Raw genomic sequence first — 22744 nt, forward strand, 5'->3', positions numbered from 1 at the left:
AAATAAATCATAAACTTAATACAAAAATAATTATCAAAAGCATAAAAGTAGCATGAAACCATCAAAAATTATAGATATGTTTTGGACGTATCAACATCCCCAAGTTTAGTTCCTACTAGTCCTCGAGTAGGTGAAAAGATAAAAACAAAATATTTTTTGAGGTGACATGCTACCGACATAATCTTGATCATCATATTTGTAAAAGGATCTGTAAGCTGAGATCATAGCACTCTAAACATAGGCATGATAGATATAATTCTAACAATGAAACTTAGCAACCATGTTGCAACATGAAAGGTAACACAAACAAAAGATCATGAATAATAATGCACTCGAAAGTTATACGTTTGTTTCGAGCATAAATAAAACATAGCAAAGTGGTATTTCGCTTGTCCTTAAGAGTGGGGCAAAACATAAATGCCAGGACACCTTCAAAGTTCAAGTGGATAACTAGAACAAATAATTTGAGAGCAAGTAATAACACATCATGAATCAATCAATAATAAATTTTGGGACTATGCACATTATACTCAGAATGACAACTATGCTCTCTTAATTGGTGCATAAAGTTAGAAGATGAAGACTCAACATAAAAGTAAAAGAAAGGCCCTGCACAAAGGGAAGCAGGGATTACTCATGTGCTAGAGCTTTTAGAGATTTTTGAAATCAATAAGATTGTAAAACAAGCTTTTGGGAGGTGCATAATTCGTCAACGAATGCTAGCAGATAGCCCAATACTTCTCATGCTGGACAAGTTTTGAGGAACGACTCCCAAAGTGGGGACGATCACATCCCCTTAGTCTCCTTTGTTTATCACTATTCTGATTTCTCATGAACAAAGCGTGAAAGAGGTTTTGTTTGTTGCTATTATCTTTTACGAGCTGGGCGCACTCATGCCAGTCCCTCCTCGTATTAGGGATTCACGGACTAGACATGCAAACCCAAGATAAAGCTTGTCCGGTATAAGAAGATCATGAATTATCTACTACTTCCTCATGAGCTAAAACAGAGACACAAAACAGGAATAATTTTGAAAGTTTCAAAGGTAGCACATGAGAAATTTACTTGGAGTGGCGGTTAAATACCAGATGTAGGTAGGTATGGTGGACACATTTGGTAAACTTTGGTTTCTCGGAGTTGGATGCACGAGTAGAGCTCATACTCAGTACAGGTGGAGGCTAGCAAAAGACGAAGAGCGACAAATTAAGAGAGAAATAATGGCCATAATCATGCGTAGTGACAAAAACATTATTAATCAAAGAATAAATGATATTACAAGTCAAAAACTAAATGATCATAAAGGCTATAAGTGACTAGTTTGTAGTCATAACATGGTGTGAGCATGCGCCAAGTCAACCCAAATAAAGTAGTAAAGGAGAATACCACAATATTATGCTTCGATATGATAAAAACAACACATGATTCTTTCAATGACACATTAAGCACTCTCAACTATTTTAGACAAGTCATGCTACATTAATAACTACTAAGCATATAATTAAGATAATATCTAACATGACATGTTAAAGTCTAAGCCATAGTCTAAACGAGCTTCCTATTGCACCACTATAAGCATGAAATATTTTACTCTTCTCTAATACCAATCAACTTTCTTGAAACAGCTCTCATAGATAATATTAATTAAAGACCAGAGAGATAATCAGATATAACTGAAGCAAACTAACAAGCTATAAACAAAATATGATTGGAAAACAAGAGCTAAATGCAGTACTAGCAAAAAGTGAACACTCACAGAACAATAAGAGTGAAAACTAGAGTGTTCTAAGCAATTAAAACGGAGCATGTCTCTCGCCAAACAAGAATGATAGTATGCAAATTATTTATGACCAGAAAATAAAACAAAAGAAAACTCAAAGGAAAACAAAAAGATGCTCCAAGCATAGCACATAACATATGAAATGATAAAAATATAGCATGGAGAAGGACGAACTGATGATTGTTGATGGAGAAGGGGATGCACGGGGGCATCCCCAAGCTTAGAAGCTTGAGTATCCTTGAATATTTCTTGGGGTGCAAGGGGGAGTCCCCAAGCTGAGCGCTTGACACTCCTGGATCTTCTTTCATCATCTTCCATCACATACTTGAAAACTCCCTTCTTACGGAACTCATCATAAGCTGATTAGAGTGGTTAGTACACATAATAAAATAATTTTTCTCCACTAGAAAGAAAGATTTTCATGAAAAGCTACTATTTCTCAAGATTTCCAAAAAGTTTTTGCAAAGAAAAAGAAAGCTTAAGATTTGCCAAACAATGAAAACGCAAAACGTGGCAAAATCTGTGAAAAACAGACCACGAGGTAGTAAATAATTTTTTCAGGGCACTTCTGCAACTCAAATCAAAAAAGTCAGAACAGGCATTAGAAAGCCAATTGTATAGAGCATCATGTAAAAACAATTCAAATCAAAATGATGATCTGGTGATTTTTGGTAAATTTTTCCGTCAAGCAGACATAACCTGTTTCTGGACAGCATGCCACAACTTTTGAACTTTCTTGCAATCGGAGGCTAAAACTTGGCACGAAGTTTAAAAATAAAGATACAATGACGTTGCTACAGTAGTCAAACACATCAAGACCACTAAAAATAGAAAGTAAAAACTGAATGTAAAGATAACAAGGGTTGTCTCCCTAGAGCTCTTTCTTTATGGTCATAAAGATAGGCTTAAGATTTTAATGATGCTCTCGTAGGAATAAGAGTTGTAGAACAAAAGAGAGCGTCAAGAAGAAAATACCGAACACATTTATGTCTAACATGATTCCTTGCATAGGAATATTGCAATAGAATAATTCATTGAAGCACAAAGCAATAAGCATAGGAAGGCAAAACAAGTGCAACTTCAAAACCTTCAACATAAAGAGAGGGAACTTGATATTATTGAAATATCTATAAGCATATGTTCCCTTCTCATAATAATTTTCAGTGGGATCATGAATACACTGAACAATATAACTATCACATAAGGTATTATTTCCATGATCCAAAAGCATAAAAGTATCATTACTCTTCTTATAAGCAAAATGTTTCTTATTAGGAATAGTGAGAGTAAAGCAATCATTGTCATCATGGTAATCATCATATTTAGGAAGCATAGTATCATCAAAGCAAATTTTCTCCTCAAAAGTTGGGGGACTAAAAATATCATGTTCATCAAACCCGGCATCCCCAAGCTTAGAGCTTTTCATGTCAATAGCAATATTGATATTCAAAGAAAGCATACTAATAACATTGCCACCAAGATAATTGTTATGCAAATAATAAAGTTCCATAGGTTTATTAATTTTCTCCTCAAACACTTCATGTCCTAGTTCAAGATAAAGTTTATAAAGCTCTCTCATATTTTTGTTGTTTTCCATTAAGCCTAACTAGTGAAATAAAAACAAGAAACAAAAAGATATAATTGCAAGATCTAAAGATATACCTTCAAGCACTCACCACCCTGGCAACGGCGCCAGAAATAGCTTGATGTCTACACACGCTTCTATTCTTTTAGACTATGTTGGGCCTCCAAGCGCAGATGTTTGTAGGACAGCAACAATTTCCCTCAAGTGGATAACCTAAGGTTTATCGAACTCAGGGAAGTAGAGATTGAAGATGGTCTCTCTCAAGCAACCCTGCAGTTAAGATACAAGAAGTCTCTTGTGTCCCCAACACACCTAATACAATTGTCAGTTATATAGGTGCACTAGTTCAGCGAAGAGATGTTAAAAGGCAAGTGATATGGATGGTAAAACAAGGTATTGTAAATCTGAAATAAAAATGACCACAACCAAACAAGAAACAAAACTGAAAGTAAATGGTGTTCAATGGTGGAAAACAAGGCCTAGGCTTCATACTTTCATTAGTGGCAACTCCGAACAACATTAACATAGTGTAATCACATGATATTTCCACTAAAACATGCAATGGAGACGTACTCGGAGGTCATTCCTTTGTGATGAAGAGACGACGAGAATTATCTAGGGCTACAAAAGCATACCTCAGAGTTCGTAGTTCTCATATATGGATTTCCCAATGTCACCAGGGTCATCCAAAGAGAGTACCACACTCACCACAACATATCTCAAGGATAGTCAAAGACAAGCACCAAGAGACTCTCAATCTTCAATCAATTCACAAAAGATAACTCACTCATGAAAATATTCTTCTAATCCATGTCCAATAGGCCGCTCTCACCATGATCTCAGAGATTATACTAGATAAGATCAAGTGAGTACATCAATCCAATACATAGAAGAAGGGGCAACATCATGGGATCACCCTAGATTAACATAGCCTATGATCACAATCAAGATCACATCATGGGAGAGAGAGATAACCACATAGCTACACGTAGAGCCCTCAGCCCCGAGGGGGCTACTCACACATGGTCATGGTGAGCAACAGGTTGATGGAAAGGTGCAGCCCAGAGAAGAGACGGCGGCCATGGCGACGGCCACGACCCTTGGGGCGGTGGCCCTTGGCCCCCCTTCTTCCTTGGAGATGGTTCTGGTATGGAGGTGGTTCTCCACCCCAAGGCAGCTGCGTAGGAGGAGGAAATTTCATGGCTCTTGGTGGCTCTCAAGAAATCAGGGTTTTTCTTCTCCTTATATGAGCTCAGACAATCATTCTTGGCCCTCCAATGGATGCCCCTTTGATCCAAGGGCTCTTGGGCACCTCTAGAACCTTCCTAGGGACCCCTATCAGCCCTAATGAGGTCCCAAAGTCGTGGCTTGGCCGAATCCATCAAATATGGTAAGAGATAGACTTAATCACGTTACCGATTCTCGTAATCCCGTAATGAGATATTTGTCCTCCAGTAAAACGGGCTTTCCTCGAGCGTCCGAACTCCAAATGGGTCGAATTTTATGTCTAGAATTATCAGCATACAATTACCCACAGTTTTGTCTTCTGTGAGACGTAAGTGTGAGGCCTTATTCAACCCGTAACGTGGCAATCTTTAAAAGGAGTTTTCAAACAGATTTGAGGAAAGTCCCAATTCGACTCCAACAAGGTTTCCTCTTCTATTTTTGATAGTTCCTACACATAAAAGTGTAAAACAAGAACATTGTGCACTTTTGCAACTACTAGTTAAATACCCGTGCGTTGCCACGGGACAATATAGCTTTGCTAGAGACATTAATAAAATGGTACTCCAATGTCATGCATCAGCTTACTCACCTAAATATCGATGTCATTCTCAACAACCAAGCACCAACTCTTTCCTCCCAACGGGACATTTTCTTTGACATCAATTAGAGGACAAGTTAAGTTTCTTGCTACTACCATCCTTTTCTAAATGTTATTTGCTCCAAACCATACTTATTGTCACCGATTTGGTACAACTAATCAACGACAATTAATATGAGTCATATGGAGTAGTAAAGATTGAGATCTCCATTATGCCTCCTCCATTAACAAATATTAGTTTTTTAAATATTTTAAAATGGACTACATACAAACGGAAATGAGTGAAAAAAACACGCTAAAACATGGCTATATATCCTAATAAGAAAGAATCTTGGAACATCTTATATTTGCGAATGGAGTACTCAATAACATTCAAAATCTGCAAACAAAACCACAAAAAATGTTGAAAACGAAGCAAACGTTAAGATCCATACTGATGGTACAATTTACATGATAAATGAAATCTATGTTATAACTAAATTATAATGTGCCCTGAGTGAAACAAATATGTATAAGAGATGATAATACTGATAAATGCTCGTGTGTTGCTACGGATGATAATACTGAAAAATGAATGGGCTAAATGCGTGACACGGAGAATTAGATAATAAAGTGAAGAGAGACATAACTTGCATTGTCCATTCCAGAGTCATGGCTTGATTATCCATACGCTGCCACGGAATAAAAGAAGTTAATGTGATCAAACAATTATTTAAATTCAGAAATGTATGTTGAAAACAATGACACATTGTTTACTTATACATGTAAGTAAAAAATTGATTCTCTCTTCAACTCCATTTCTTGTTGCAAGAAACAAAAGGACATCTTTCTCCCAGTCCCTCTTGCCCCTTCACCTTCATTCTCACGACCGCACTTCCATCGATTATATACATTTTAGTCGAGTGGGAAGATTTTTTTTATTTCCTTTTTGGTGAATTTCCTCGTAACTAAATCATTCATTATTTATTTATTTTATTAGTAGTATTCTCTTCACCCCCTTACTCTAGCATTGCTTCAATTTAGAAGTCCCAAAAGGAAATGACCTCACATTTTCAAAACTTCATGGTCCTCATATATTGTGAGAGATGATGGTGTATTATATATCTTATTTAGAAATAGTGCACGATGTACACAACAAAATTTGATATTCAGAAAATTTCACATCACCGCACAAATCTTAAGATCCACCAAATGTTTTTTCTAAGTTATCTAATTTTTAATAAGAAAAAATGGAGCAACTTTTAACATAAATTGTATAGATATCCTATAGCAATAGGTTGTCCATGAGGTCTATATAGATAATCTTTAAATTGCAGATCATTCCTGTCGCCACTTTAGGAAATGAAAAAAATGTGGAAAAAAATAGAAGTCTGTTAGCATATGCATTAATAGGTACACACATCATAGCTTGGAAAAATCTATTTTGACATGACATAAGTCTACTCGTATACATTACAATACATGAAACAATTCTATTCTTTCAAACGAAACAGTACTGCTATATGTAATTCCATCACAAACAGGATGAGCTGACCTGTTTGCAAGAGAAAAGGGATAATAGCCAGTCAACAATGCAATGAGGATATTATAGTGTTCAGCTGCTCATGGTATTAGTTCATAGTCAACAAGCAGGACTTAACTTCATAAATTATCTTGAGAGAAGTAACATCAAACTAATTACTTAGATGTTCTCGTGTTACACCGGTTGCCAATCTTTGCAACAAATTCAAGTTCTTTCTTTAGTGAGAACCAAAACAATTTCCTAAAAAACATTGAAGCAAGCGTAATAATTAGGCAAAATTGAACATTTGGTACTGCACATGGCTAGTATTGGTTGACACTGCACTAATCAATAATTTCTCATGGCCGATGAGAAGTAATTCTAATTTTCTGGAACACACTTAACAGATTAAAATTTTCTTATTCTAAAATCTTAGAGAGCTGATGTGAAATAGCATGTTTTCCCCTATAAAATTAAGAAAAAGCAAAGATGTGGGCAATATGTGAAGCATGACTTGTGTGGGAAACTGGGCTACGGGGACTGGAACACACTTAACAGATTAAAGTTTTCTCATTCTAAAATCTTAGAGAGATGATGTGAAATAGCATGTTTGCCCCTATAAAATTAAGAAAACACAAAGATGTCGGCAATATGCGAAGCATGACCCATGTGGGAAACTGGGCTACGGGGGCTTTGAATAACAAGCATGATCTTCCGTCCCTAAGCCCTACTGGTTTTCAGAACGTTATTTCAATAGTCCCAGTGTGTTCTAGACTTCTAGGACACAGCCATAACTTTTGCAATGTCCATAAGGAATTTTTGATTTTATAGTTTCCCAGCAAATGCAAAAGGGTATAGTGTCCAAGAGCCCAAGTCATATTCACCAGACACAAAGTTATAAACTACAAACAAAAAATATCTCTTAAATCAGGTACCTACTCCTTTGTTAGAAGCCTTCTTCTTGTCAAATATCTATCACTTTAGAGGCAATAAACTACAACAAAAAACCTTGTATTAAAAGGCATAAATAGTCCAAGGCTAAGTGCATAAAATCTAAGGAGTGCACATAAAAAAAGAGTACCAGCAGGCACCTCTTCTGAAGTACAACTTTACTTTAGTATAATAGCTTCTATCAACTCGCTGCTATTCTGATTTTCTGGTATAACCATTGGTCGCTCCTTCCAGGAAATAAATTGGCGTATGTGTAACCATTGGTCCCTCCTTCCAGGAAGTAAATTGGCATATGCCAAAAAAACAATAGCTACTGAGCTCTCCTATAGTTACATCATGTATATCATGTAATGTTGGAAATATAAAATCTTAAAAAAAATATTAGAGTGGTATGCTGTAAGAAAGGTCACTCCATCAACAAATATATCTAATTTGCATCAGAAGAATGATAAACCCAATACTAATTTGGTGAATGGTTATTATAAAACATTAAACACACAAGAAAATCAATTCAGTTGATCAATTTCTAGTCTGAACCATGCAATCCTACAAAATAAAAGCAGAAAAGGCAACTTATCAACAAGTCCATTGTTCCTCTTAGAATTTTATCAAACACATGGTATAGACATGTATAGTTGAGCAATTTTAGTGCAAATAGTTGGAGAGCAAAAGAGTAGCGCCTACACAAACATGATGAAACCAAGGGTGGATGTAATATCAGTTCCGATAAATTTGTCCAATACAAATGGAAATGACAACATACTTTATGAAAAGTTAAACTATTTGTTATGTTTCTGATTGTAGGATACACCACCACTTTGTCTCTCTCTCCTTACAATTTTTTTGTTCACCAACTACTGTTTTAAAGCTTGGATAAGGCAAAGGAAAAACATTATTGGATCAGGTATAGAGGAGAAATTTCCCCTGGAGCTTGAACTGTACGGCATGGGCAAACTGAGCACAACCCCTCACAGATCCGCCTGGGATGTTTTCACATGGGGAAGATCCGAACAAAGCTTCCATGTACGAATCCGCCCTACTCCCACGCATCATGACAAGCTTCACATATAGCCATATATCATGTACCAATCAAGAGCGGAGGCACGAAAACCTGTTGTTGACTCCCCTCCCTGTCCCCTGCAAAAGAAAGAGAAGACTCCGCTCCCTGCCAAATCGGCCGTTGTCGCTTGTTGTTGGCGCTGCTACTTGTTCCACTCCTAATGCATGTCTCCTTCCGCCGCCTTGCTGCTACTCTTCCCATCACTGCCATCAGATCGACGGGGTGAGAGAGATATCAGATCGAGAGGGAGAGAGAGATTATAAAGAGAGGGAGTGGGGGCGGCCCAAGACGGCGAGATCCTTTGATGACATCAACAACCACGAACCAGAGGAGGGTCGGGCGAGGTAGAAGGCGGTTACAGCTGGCAACGAGAGGCCCCATCATGCGCTCCACGAGTTTGCACGAGGCCTGACGGGGCACGACCGCGGGGGGATGGTGATGCGGTGGTGTTGCTCGAGGTCGTGCAGGGAGAGCGCCTTGATCCAGGGGATCGAATGCGAGGCTGCGGGCTCGTGGGAATTGTGGTACCGTGTGCGTCGTAGGGCTCGCGTGGAGAGAAGGGAGTGGGATCGATCCGGCAGGAGATGATTTTGTCTGTTTAGATGGGGTCATGGGACGGGGTCAAGGATGGGGTCCTGGAGACGGGCGGAAGCGGGGCCGGGTTTTTCGGCACGGGGTTTTCCTAGCAATTTTCTGGGCGCGGGATCTCTCGATAGATGGTTTATTAAACTAATCGGCTGGTTTATCGTCTGGTTTATGGAAGGATTAAAAAAAAATCGATGGAACAGTCAAAAGGCTAGCGATAGGAGGGAATCGCTGGAGGTTGAACCATCACGACAGACGGCAGATCCCCTTTAATAGTAGAGATTAATAGGTTAGTCCAAATAAATCATAAACTTAATATAAAAAATTTATCAAAAGCATAAAAGTAGCATGAAACCATCAAAAAAATTACATACGTTTTGAACGTATCAGCATCCTGTTGGGGAACGTAGTAATATTTGAAAACAATTCCTACGTCACATCAAGATCATCTAGGAGAAGCTAGCAACGAGTGAGGTAAAGCATCTTCATACCGTTGAAGATCGCAAAGCGGAAGCATTACTATGAACGTGGTCGATGGAGTCATACTCGCGGCGATTCAAATCACGGAAGATCCGATCCGAACGCCGAACGTACGGTGTCTCCGCGTTCCACACACCTACAGCCCGGGGACGTCTCCTCCTTCTTGATCCAGCAAGGAGGGAGGAGAAGTTGAAGGAGAACTCCGGCAACACGATGGCGTGGTGGAGCTATGTGGTTATCCGACAGGGGCTTGGCCAAGCACCGTGGAGAAGGAGAAGAGGAGAAGTAGGGCTGGGCCATAGGGTGATCAAATCATGTGTGTGCAGCCCTCCAAATCCTCCACTATATGTAGGAGGGAGGTAGAGGGGGTGCGCCACCCCTAGGGAAACCCTAGGAGGTGCGACAACCCTAGGAGGCGGAGGGGCGGCGCCCTAGGTGGGTGGCTTGCCACCCAAGGCAGCCCCCACGCCTAGGGTTTTCCACCCTTGTGCTTAGGGCCTCCTCCCCTTGGCACACTGATACGTCTCAAACGTATCTATAATTTTTGATGGTTTCACGCTGTTATCTTGTCTTCTTTGGTTGTTTTATGTACCTTTTATATCTTTTTTGGACTAACTTATTAATTCAGTGCCAAGTGACAGTTCTTGTTTTTTCTGTGTTTTTGACTCTTTTCAGATCTGATTTTGGAACGGACTCCAAACGGAAGAAAAACCCCGAAATGATTTTTTCCCGAATGGAAGAAGATCAGGGGCCTTTGGGCCATGCCAGGTGGGCTCTAGGGAGCCCACAAGCCCCCACTCCGCCAGCAGGGGGAGGCGGCGGTGGGCAGGCTTGTGGCCTCCCTGGCCGCCCCCTGACCTAGGTCATTGCCCTATAAATTCCCAAATATTCCGCAAAAAATCAGGGGAGCCTCGAAAATACTTTTCCGCCGCCGCAAGCTTCCGTTTCTGCAAGATCTCATCTGGAGACCCTTCCCGGCACCCTACCGTGGGGGACTTTGGAGTTGGAGGGCTTCTTCATCATCATCATCGCCCCTCCAATGACTCGTGAGTAGTTCACTTCAGACCTACGGGTCCGTAGTTAGTAGCTAGATGGCTTCTTCTCTCTCTTGGATCTTCAATACAAAGTTCTCCATGATCTTCATGGAGATCTATCCGATGTAATCTTCTTTGGCGGTGTGTTTGTCGAGATCCGATGAATTGTGGATTTGTGATCAGATTATCTATGATTTATATTTGAGTCTTTGCTGATTTCTTATATGCATGATTTGATATCCTTGTAAGTCTCTCCGAGTATTGGGTTTTGTTTGGCCAACTAGATCTATGATTCTTGCAATGGGAGAAGTGCTTGGTTTTGGGTTCTGCCATGTGGTGACCTTTCCCAGTGACAGTAGGGGCAGCAAGGCACACATCAAGTAGTTGCCATCAAGGGAAAAAAGATGGGGTTTTTATCATTGGTTTGAGATTATCCCTCTACATCATGTCATCTTGCTTAAGGCGTTACTCTGTTCTTATGGACTTAATACACTAGATGCATGCTGGATAGCGGTCGACGTGTGGAGTAATAGTAGTAGATGCAGACAGTGTCGGTCTACTTGTTTTGGACATGATGCCTATAGAAATAATCATTGCATAGATATTGTCACGACTTTGTGCGGTTCTATCAATTGCTCGACAGTAATTTGTTCACCCACCGTCTACTTGCTTTCATGAGAGAAGCCACTAGTAAACACTACGGCCCCCGGGTCTATTCACATCCATCGTTTACATCTCCGCTTTTACTTTTCTTTGTTACTTTGTTGCTTTCAGTTCTCACTTGGCAAACAATCTATAAGGGATTGACAACCCCTTCATAGCGTTGGGAGGAAGTTCTTGTGTTTGTGCAGGATCTTGAGATACTCCTCCACTGGATTGATACCTTGGTTCTCAAACTGAGGGAAATACTTACCACCGCTACGCTACATCACCCTTTCCGCTTCGAGGGAACAAGACACGCAAGGCTCCAAGGCCGCGTGGGAAATCCTTTGCATACTTGCCTAGATAGTCTCTTAAGGCGTAGCCGCAGTAGAAACATCAAGCCAAGTATTCTCCCGTCGACGTGCCTATTTCTGGCGCCGTTGGAAGGTCTTTTGTTGCAGTAGTAGAAGTATTTCTAGTGCTGTTGTCGGGGAGGATAAATCAAGATCTATCCAAGTAGGTCTCACAAACTCTTCTCTTGCATTTACCTATTTTGCTAGTTGTCACTCGTTTTCCCCTCCCCCACTTCACATTTGCCATTTTCATTCGCCTTTCGCCTTCGCCGTTTTCTTTTGCCTTTGCCGGTTTTGTTGCTTGCTTGAGTGCTTGTTTGTTTGTTGAAGTCATCATGGCTGAAAACACCAAACTTTGCAACTTCTCGAGCACTAATAATAATGATTTTTCTAGTACTCCGATTGCTCCAGCCACTAGTGCGAAATCGTATGAAATCAATGCAGCTTTGCTGAATCTTGTTATGAAAGAGAAATTCTCTGGCCTTCCTAGTGAAGATGCCGCATCCCATCTCAATACCTTCATTGAGCTTTGCGAAATGCAGAAGAAAAGAGATGTGGATGATGACGTGATTAAGTTGAAACTTTTTCCTTTCTCGTTGCGAGATCGCGCAAAAACTTGGTTTTCTTCTTTGCCTAAAAATAGTATCGATTCTTGGGATAAGTGCAAAGATGCTTACATATCCAAGTATTTTCCACCGGCTAAGATCATCTCCTTACGTAACGATATCATGAATTTCAAGCAACTTGATCATGAACACGTTTCACAATCTTGGGAGAGGATGAAGCTTATGATTAGAAATTGTCCCGCTCATGGCTTGAGTTTGTGGATGATTATACAAATCTTTTACGCTGGCTTGAATTTCGCTTATCGCAATATCTTGGACTCCGCCTCAGGTGGAACGTTCATGGAAATAATGTTAGGATACGCTACAAAACTCCTAGACAATATCATGACCAACTACTCTCAGTGGCACACTGAAAGGTCGCCTGCTAGCAAAAAGGTGCACACTATAGAAGAGATTAACTCGCTTAGTGCTAAGATGGACGAGTTGATGAATTTGGTTGCTAGTAGAAATGCTACCATAGATCCTAATGACATGCCACTATCTTCTTTGATTGAGAGTAGCAACGCTAGTTTGGACGTGAATTTTGTTGGTAGGAACAATTTTGGCAACAATAATGCTTTTAGAGGAAACTATGTTCCTAGGCCTTTTCCTAGTAACTCCTCTAACAATTATGAAAATTCCTACAACATCACTTATGGAAATCACAACAAATTACCCTCTGATTTAGAGAGTAATATCAAAGAGTTCATCAACTCTCAAAAGATTTTCAATGCGTCCATCGAGGAAAAACTACTCAAAATAGACAATTTGGCTAAGAGCGTTGATAGGATGTCTTGTGATATTGATGCTTTGAAAGTTAGATGTGATCCTCCCAAGGTCAACTTGGATGAAACTTTGAAAGCTATGCGTATCTCCATGAATGAGAGCAAAGAAAGAACCGCCCAAATTCGCGCTAGACATGAATGGTTTAAAAGGGTGCGTTCTAGTGATGCAAATCACGGAGATCTTAAAGTGCTTGGTGTGTCTCCTCTTGAATCTTTGTTTTCGCGTGTCAAACCTACTTATGGAGGGGCTGGATATGAATCCACTTTGGTTGAAAAACACCCCAATGATTCGGAGTCCACCTATCTTGATGATAAAGGTGTGGAGAGTGGAGTAGAAGAAGTCAAAATTTTGGGTAGTAATGAAACTCCCACTTTGGATTTCAAGGAATTCAATTATGATAATTGCTCCTTGTTTGAATTCATTTCTTTGATGCAATCCATTGCGAACTCTCTACATGCTTATAGCCAAAGCAAAGCCTTTACCACGCATATCGTAGATGCTATGATGAAATCTATTGAAGAGAAGCTCGAACTAGAAGTCTCTATACCTAGAAAACTTCATGATGAGTGGGAACCTACTACCAAAATCAAGATTAAAAACTATGAGTGCAATGCTTTGTGTGATTTGGGTGCTAGTGTTTCCGCGATTCCAAAGTCTTTATGTGATATTCTTGGTTTTCATGAGATTGAAGAGTGTTCTCTTAATTTGCATCTTGCGGATTCTACTGTCAAGAAACCCATGGGGAGGATCGATGATGTTCTTATTGTTGCATATAAGAACTATGTACCCATGGATTTCATTGTACTTGACACTGATTGCAATCCTTCATGTCCCATTATTCTTGGTAGACCTTTCCTAAGGACTATTGGTGCGATCATCGATATGAAGGAAGGGAATATTAGATTTCAAATTCCTTTAAAAAAGGCATGGAGCACTCTCCTAGAAAGAAAATAAGATTGCCTTATGAATCTATGATGAGGCCTACCTATGGTTTGAGCACCAAAGATGACTATACGTGATTCCATCACTTTCGCCTAGCTAAGGGCGTTAAACGAAAGCGCTTGTTGGGAGGCAACCCAACGAATCTATCATTTTTCTTTATGTTTTGTGTTTTCCGCACTTTCATAATTCTGTTATGATTGTGTTTTTGTGTTTCTTTTTGCGTTTGTGCCAAGAAAAACCGTTATGATTAGTCTTGGGGATGATCGTTTGGTCATGCTGGAAAAGACAGAAACTTTCTGCTCACGAAAAGATTTTTTTTCTGTAAGAGCTTTTGAGTGGATTATTTTTGCTGCTGATTTCTACGCAAATTCTTCGGACTGTCATTATTTTTCAGAATTTTTGAAGTACCAGAGGTATGAGAAATATACAGATTGCTACAGACTGGTCTGCTGTTAACAGATTCTGTTTTTGTTGTGTTGGTTGCTTATTTTGATGAAACTATGGATAGTATCGGGGGATATTAGCCATGGAAGATTGAAAGTACAGTAACCCAACATCATCATAAGTAGAATATAAGTTTGCTACAGTACCTAAGGAAGTGGTGGTTTGCTTTCTTGTTCTAATGTTATCACGAGTTTCTGTTTAAGTTTCGTGTTGTGAATTTCAATTTTTGGGTGAAGTTCTTATGGACAAAGAGATAAAGAGTGGAAAGATCTCAAGCTTGGGGATGCCCAAGGCACCCCAAGATATTCAAGGATGCCGTAAAAGCCTAAGCTTGGGGATGCCCCGGGAAGGCATCCCGTCTCTCGTCTTCAATCCATCGGTAACGTTACTTGGGGCTATATATATTTATTCACCACATGTTTTGTGTTTTTCCTTGGGGCGTCTTGTATCGTAGGAGTCTTTTATTTTTGTTGTATCACAATCATCCTTGCTGCACACCTAGAGAGAGAGACATGCACACGCCGTGATTTTGTCGAGCTTCACTTATATCTTTTGGTAGACAATTCAGCTCACATGTGCTTCACTTATATCTTTTGAGCTAGATACTTTTGCTCTATGTGCTTCACTTATATATTTAGAGCACAACGGTGCGTGGCTTGGTAGTTGATCTATGCTTTGAAAGTAGTCTCAAAAGGGGTAGTTATCCAAAGGGATACGAAAAATTCCACCTTCATGTGCATTGAATAGTTAGAGAAGTTTGATTCATCTCAATTAGTTTTGAGTTGTGGTTATGGTAATATTAAAGTCATGCTAGGAAGGTGTTGTGGATCTAGAAATACTTGTGTTGAAGTTAGTGATTCTCGTAGGAGTATGCATGGCGGTTGGGATCGTGCGATGGTTTATACCTACCAACCCTTCCCCTAGGAGTATGCGTTGAATGCTTTGTTTCGATTACTAATAAAACTTCTGCAACAAGTATATGAGTTCTTCATGACTAATGTTGAATCCATGGTTTAGATGCACTTTCACCTTCCACCATCACTATCTTCTTAGTGTCGTGCAACTTTCGGCGGTGCACCAAACCCACCATTAGCCTCCCTCAAAACAGCCACCATACTTACCTACTATGGCTTTTTCAAAGTCATTCCGAGATATATTGCCATGCAACTACCACCATGACATGTGCCACCACGTCTACATTCCATTGCATGATTGTAAGATAGCTAGCATGATGTTTCCATTGATGTCTATGCCATGCTAGATCATTGCCACGGTACACTACCGAAGGCATTGCATATAGAGTCATTGTTACTCTAAGTTTTGAGTTGAAAGTGTGATGATCATCATTAATGGAGCATTGTACCATGTGAGGAAATAAAAGAGGCCAAAGAAGCCGACAAAAAAAAGAGGCCAAAGAGCCCACCAAAATTAAAAACAAATGAGAGAAAAAGAGAGAAGGGACAATGCTACCACCTTTTCCACACTTGTGCATATTAAGCACCATGATCTTCATGATTGAGGGTCTCTCGTTTTGTCACCACCATATATCTAGTGGGAAATTTTCATTATATAACTTGGCTTGTATATTCCAATGATAGGCTTCCTCAAAATTGCCTTAGGTCTTCGTGAGCAAGCAAGTTGGATGCACACCCACTAGTTTTCTTTAAGAGCTTTCACATACTCGTAGCTCTAGTGCACCAATTGTATGGCAATCCCTACTCATTCACATTGATATCTATTGATGAGCATCTCCACAGCTCATTGATATGCCTAGTTAATGTGACTATCTTCTCCTTTTTGTCTTGCAACCTCCACTACATTCCACACCATCTATAGTGCTATAACCATGGCTCACGCTCATGTATTGCGTGAGAGTTGAAAAGGTTTGAGAAAGTAAAGGTGTGAAACAATTACTTGGACAATACCGGGGTTGTGCATGATTTAAATTCATTGTGCAATGATGATAGAGCATAGCCAGACTATATGCTTTTGTAGGGATAACTTTCTTTTGGCCTTCTTATTTTGAAAGTTCATGATTACTTTGCTAGTTTGCTTGAATTATTATCGTTTCCACGTCAATAGCAAACTATTGTTTTGAATCTAATGGATCTGAACATTCACGTCACATAAGAGGAATTACAAAGGACACCTATGCTAGGTAGCATGAAAGCATAAAAATTAATTCTTATCACTTCCCTACTCGAGGACGAGTAGGAGTTAAGCTTGGGGATGCTTGATACGTCTCAAACGTATCTATAATTTTTGATGGTTTTACGCTGTTATCATGTCTTCTTTGGTTGTTTTATGTAACTTTTATATCTTTTTTGGGACTAACTTATTAATTCAGTGCCAAGTGCCAATTCATGTTTTTCCGTGTTTTTGACCCTTTTTAGATCTGATGTTGGAACGGAGTCCAAACGGAAGAAAAGCCCCGAAATGATTTTTCCCAAACGGAAGAAGACCAGGGGGATTTTGGGCCAAGCCAGGTGGGCTCCAGGGATCCCACAAGCCCCCACTCCAACACCAGGGGGAGGCGGCGGTGGCCCGGCTTGTGGCCTCCCTGGCCGCCCCTGACCTAGATCTTTGGCCTATAAATTCCCAAATATTCCTGAAAAAATCAGGGGAGCCTCGAAAATACATTTCCGCCGCCGCAAGCTTCCGTTTCCGCGAGATCTCATTCGGAGACCCTTCCCGGCACCCTGCCGGAGGGGACTTCGGAGTTGGAGGGCTTCTTCATCATCATCATCGCCCCTCCAATGACTCGTGAGTATTTCACTTCAGACCTACGGGTCCGTAGTTAGTAGCTAGATGGCTTCTTCTCTCTCTTGGATCTTCAATACAAAGTTCTCCATGATCTTCATGGAGATCTATCCGATGTAATCTTCTTTGGCGGTGTGTTTCAAGATCCGATGAATTGTGGATTTGTGATCAGATTATCTATGATTTATATTTGAGTCTTTGCTGATTTCTTATATGCATGATTTGATATCCTTGTAAGTCTCTCTGAGTCTTGGGTTCTGTTTGGCCAACTAGATCTATGATTCTTGCAATGGGAGAAGTGCTTGGTTTTGGGTTCTGCCATGTGGTGACCTTTCCCAGAGTAGGGGCAGCAAGGCACATATCAAGTACTTGCCATCAAGGATAAAAAGATGGGGTTTTTATCATTGGTTTGAGATTATCCCTCTACATCATGTCATCTTGCTTAAGGCGTTACTCTGTTCTTATGGACTTAATACACTAGATGCATGCTGGATAGCGGTCGACGTGTGGAGTAATAGTAGTAGATGCAGACAGTATCGATCTACTTGTTTTGGACGTGATGCCTATAGAAATGATCATTGCATAGATATCGTCACGACTTTGCGTGGTTCTATCAATTGCTCGACAGTAATTTGTTCACCCACCGTCTACTTGCTTTCATGAGAGAAGCCACTAGTAAACACTACGGCCCCCGGGTCTATTCACATCCATCGTTTACATCTCCGCTTTTACTTTTCTTTGTTACTTTGTTGCTTTCAGTTCTCACTTGGCAAACAATCTATAAGGGATTGACAACCCCTTCATAGCGTTGGGAGGAAGTTCTTGTGTTTGTGCAGGATCTTGAGATACTCCTCCACTGGATTGATACCTTGGTTCTCAAACTGAGGGAAATACTTACCACCGCTACGCTACATCACCCTTTCCGCTTCGAGGGAACAAGACACGCAAGGCTCCAAGGCCGCGTGGGAAATCCTTTGCATACTTGCCTAGATAGTCTCTTAAGGCGTAGCCGCAGTAGAAACATCAAGCCAAGTATTCTCCCGTCGACGTGCCTATTTCTGGCGCCGTTGGAAGGTCTTTTGTTGCAGTTGCACACACCAGCCCACCAGGGGCTGGTTCCTCTCCCCTTTCAGCCCATGTGGCCCTCCAGGACAGGTGGACCCTCGGTACCCTTTCGGTAGCCTGGTACAATACCGATAAACCCCAAAACTTTTCCGGCTATTGAGACTGAACTTCCCATATATAAATCTTTATCTCCAGACCATTCCGGAACTCCTCGGGATGTCCGGGACTCCGAACAACCTTCGGTAACCACATAAACAATTCCCATAACAATTGTAGTGTCACTTAACCTTAAGTGTGTAGAACCTACGGGTTCGGGAAACATGCACACATGACCGAAACATCTCTCCGGTCAATAACCAACAACAGGGTTTGGATATCCATGTTGGCTCCCACATGTTCCATGATGATCTCATTGGATGAACCACGATGTCAAGGATTCACTCAAACCCGTATGGAATTCCCTTTGTCTACCGGTATGACACTTGCCCGAGATTCGATCGTCGGTATCCCTATACCTTGTTCAATCTCGTTACCGACAAGTCTCTTTTACTCGTTCTGTAACACATCATCCCGTGGCTAACTCCTTAGTCACATTGAGCTCATTACGATGATGCATTATCGAGTGGGCCCAGAGATACCTCTCCATCACACGGAGCGACAAATCCCAATCTTGATTCGTACAACCCAACAGACACTTCCGGAGATACATGTAGTGGACCTTTATAATCACCCAGTTACGTTGTGACATTTGATACACCCAAAGCACTCCTACGGTATTCGGGAGTTGTACAATCTCATGGTCTAAGGAAATGATACTTGACATTATAAAATCTCTAGCAGACGAACTACACGATCTTGTGCTATGCTTAGGATTGGGTCTTGTCCATCACATCATTCTCCTAATGATGTGATCCCGTTATAAATAACATCCAATGTCCATGATCAGGAAACCATGACCATCTATTCATCAACGAGCTAGCCAACTAGAGGCTCACTAAGGACATGTTGTGGTCTATGTATTCACACATGTATTATGGTTTCCGGTTAATACAATTATAGCATGAACAATAGAAAATTATCATGAACAAGGAAATATAATAATAACCAATTTATTATTGCCTCTAGGGCATATTTCCAACAGTCTTCCCTTCACTAGAGTCAATAATCTAGTTCACATCACTATGTGATTGCAATGAATCTTACACCCATACAGTTCAGGGGTTCTATCATGTCTTGCTTGTGAGAGAAGTTTATTAGACAACGGGTCTGAACCTTTCAGATTCGTGTGTGCTTTACAAATCTCTATTTCATTCTATAGATGTTGCTACCATGCAGCATTTGGAACTATTTCAAAATGACTGCTCCACTATATGAATCCGGTTTACTACTTAGAGTCATATGGATTAGTGAGAAATCTTGCATCGTCGTAATCCTTTACAATGAACTCTTTTTACCACCTTCATTTTCGAGAAAAAATTCCTTAGTTCACTAGTTACTAAGGATAACTTTGATCGCCGTCGAGTGATCCATTCATGGATCACTCTTGTACCGCTTGACTGGCTCATGGCAAGGCACACTTCAGGTGCGGTACACAGCATGGGATACTTTAGAGCCTACGGCTAAAGCATAGGGGACGACCTTCGTCCTTTCTCTTTCTTCTGTCATGGTCGGGCTTTGAGTCTTACTCAAATTCACACCTTACAACACAACCAAGAACTCCTTCTTTGCCGATCTATTTTGAACTCCTTCAAAAACTTGTCAAGGAATGCATTTTTTGGAAGTTCTATTAAGCACTTTGATCTATCTCCATAGATCTTGATGCTCAATGTTCAAGTAGCTTAATCCAGGTTTTCCATTAAAAACTACTTTATGCTTTCAGAAATTCTACATTATTTCCAATCAACAATATGTCAACCACATATACTCATCACAAATTCTATAGTGCTCCCACTCACTTCTTTGGAAATACAAGTTTCTCATAAACTTTGTATAAAACCAAAATCTTTGATCATCTCATCAAAGCATACATTCCAACTCCAAGATGCTTGCTCCAGTCCATAGAAGGATCGCTCGAGCCTTGCATACTTGTTAGCATCCTTTAGGATCGACAAAACCTTCTGGTTGTATCAGATACAACCTTTCCTCAAGGAAACCATCGAGGAAACAATATTTTACATCCGATCTCCAAGATTTCATAAATGATGCAACAACTGCTAGCATAATTCCAACAGAATTTTATCATCGCTACGAGTGAGAAAGTCCCATCGTAGTCAACTTTTTGAACTTGTCGAAAACATCTTTGCGACAAGTCGAGCTTTCTTAATGGTGATTTTTCACCATCATCGTATGTCTTCCTTTTAAAGATCCATCTGTAGTTAAAAGTCTTGTGACCATCAAGTAGTTCTTCCAAAGTCTACACTTTGTTTTCATACATGGATCCTCTCTCGGATTTTATGGCCTCGAGCAATTTGTCGGAAGTCGGGCCCACCATCGCTTCTCCATAGCTCGTAGATTCATTATTGTGTAGCAACATGACATCCAAGACAGGATTACTGTACCACTCTGGAATAGTACGCGTCCTTGTCAACCTGCGAGGTTTGGTAGTAACTTGATCCGAAGCTTCATGATCACTATCATCAGCTTCCACCTTAATTGGTGTAGGCGCCACAAGAACAACTTCCTGCGCCCTACTACACACTGGTTGAAGTGATGGTTCAATAACCTCATCAAGTTTCCACCATCCTCCCACTCAATTCTTTCGAGAGAAACTTTTCCTCGAGAAAGGACCCGTTTCTAGAAACAAATACTTTTCTTCCAGATCTGAGATAGGAGGTATACCCAACTGTTTTAGGTGTCCTATGAAGATGCATTTATCCGCTTTGCGTTCGAGCTTATCAGGTTGAAACTCTTTCACATAAGCATCGCACCCCCAAACTTTTAAGAAACAACAGCTTAGGTTTCTCTAAACCATAGTTCATACGGTGTTGTCTCAACGGAATTTATGTGGTGCCCTATTCAAAGTGAATGCGGTTGTCTCTAATGCCTAACCCATAAACGATAGTGGTAATTTGATAAGAAACATCATAGTATGCACCATATCTAATAGGGCACGACTATGACATATGGACACACCATCAGACTATGGTGTTCCAGGTGGCATGAGTTGTGAAACAATTTTCACGTGAAACAATTTCCACATTGTCTTAAATGTTTACCAAACTCGCAACTCGGATATTCATCTCTATGATCATATCATAGACATTTTATCCTCCTGTCACGATGAACTTCAACTTCACTCTGAAATTACTTGAACCTTTCAATAATTCAGACTTGTATTTCGTCAAGTAAATATACTAGTATCTACTCAAATCATCTCTGAAGTAAGAACATAATGATATCCACTGCGTGCCTTAGTACTCATTGGACTGCACACATCAAAATGTATTACTTCCAACAAGTTACTTTCTTGTTCCATCTCACTGGAAAACGAGGCCTTTAGTCATCTTGCCCATGTGGTATGATTTGCATGTCTCAAGTGATTCAAAATCAAGTGAGTCCAAACGATCCATTTGTATGGAGTTTCTTCATGTGTCTATACCAACAGACATGGTCCACATGTCTCAAACTTTTCAAAAATGAGTGGGTCCAAAGATCCATCAGCATGGAGCTTCTTCATGCGTTTTATACCAATAGACATGGTTCGCATGTCTCAAACTTTTCAAAAACGAGTGACTCCAAAGATCCATCAGCATGGAGCTTCTTCATACGTTTTACACCAATATGACTCAAGTGGCAGTGCCACAAGTAAGTGGTATTATCATTACTACTTTGTATCTTTTGGCAACAATATTATGAACATGTGTATCACTACGATCGATATTCAATAAACCATTTATTTTAGGTGTAAGACCATTGAAGGTGTTATTCAAATAAACAGAGTAACCATTATTCTCTTCAAATGAATAATTGTATTGCGATAAACACAATCCAATCATTTGTATGCTCAATGCTAATACGAAATAAAAATTATTTAGGTTTAACACTAATCCCGATGGTAGAGGGAGCGTGCGATGTTTGATCACATCAACCTTTGAAACACTTCCAACACACATTGTCACCTCGCTTTTAGCTAGTCTCCGTTTGTTCCGTAGCTTTTATTTCGAGTTACTAACACTTAGCAACTGAACCAGTATCTAATACCCTAGTGCTACTAGGAGAACTAGTAAAGTACACATCAATATCATGTATATCCAATATACATTTGTCGACTTTGCCAGCTTTCTCATCTACCAAGTATCTAGGATAGTTCCTCTTCAGTGACTGTTCCCCTTATTACACAAGCACTTAGT

General features: G+C 40.1%; 1 long non-coding RNA gene across 5 annotated transcripts; it reads right to left on the reverse strand.

Moving 5' to 3' along the window:
- Window positions 1-5388: 5388 nt before the first annotated feature.
- Window positions 5389-9290, reverse strand: LOC123404474. Of its 5 annotated transcripts, none has more exons than XR_006611807.1 (4): window positions 9025-9289; window positions 7780-8902; window positions 7628-7682; window positions 5389-5858 (listed from the first exon to the last, which is right to left on the reverse strand). It is a non-coding gene; the product is annotated as an uncharacterized LOC123404474 (long non-coding RNA). The 5 variants fall into 5 exon arrangements; XR_006611808.1 differs by having other exon boundaries at window positions 7770-8902; XR_006611806.1 differs by having other exon boundaries at window positions 7628-8902; window positions 9025-9290.
- Window positions 9291-22744: the final 13454 nt, after the last annotated feature.

Source organism: Hordeum vulgare, chromosome 6H, assembly GCF_904849725.1.
Source record: "Hordeum vulgare subsp. vulgare chromosome 6H, MorexV3_pseudomolecules_assembly, whole genome shotgun sequence".
Classification (NCBI taxonomy): domain Eukaryota; kingdom Viridiplantae; phylum Streptophyta; class Magnoliopsida; order Poales; family Poaceae; genus Hordeum; species Hordeum vulgare.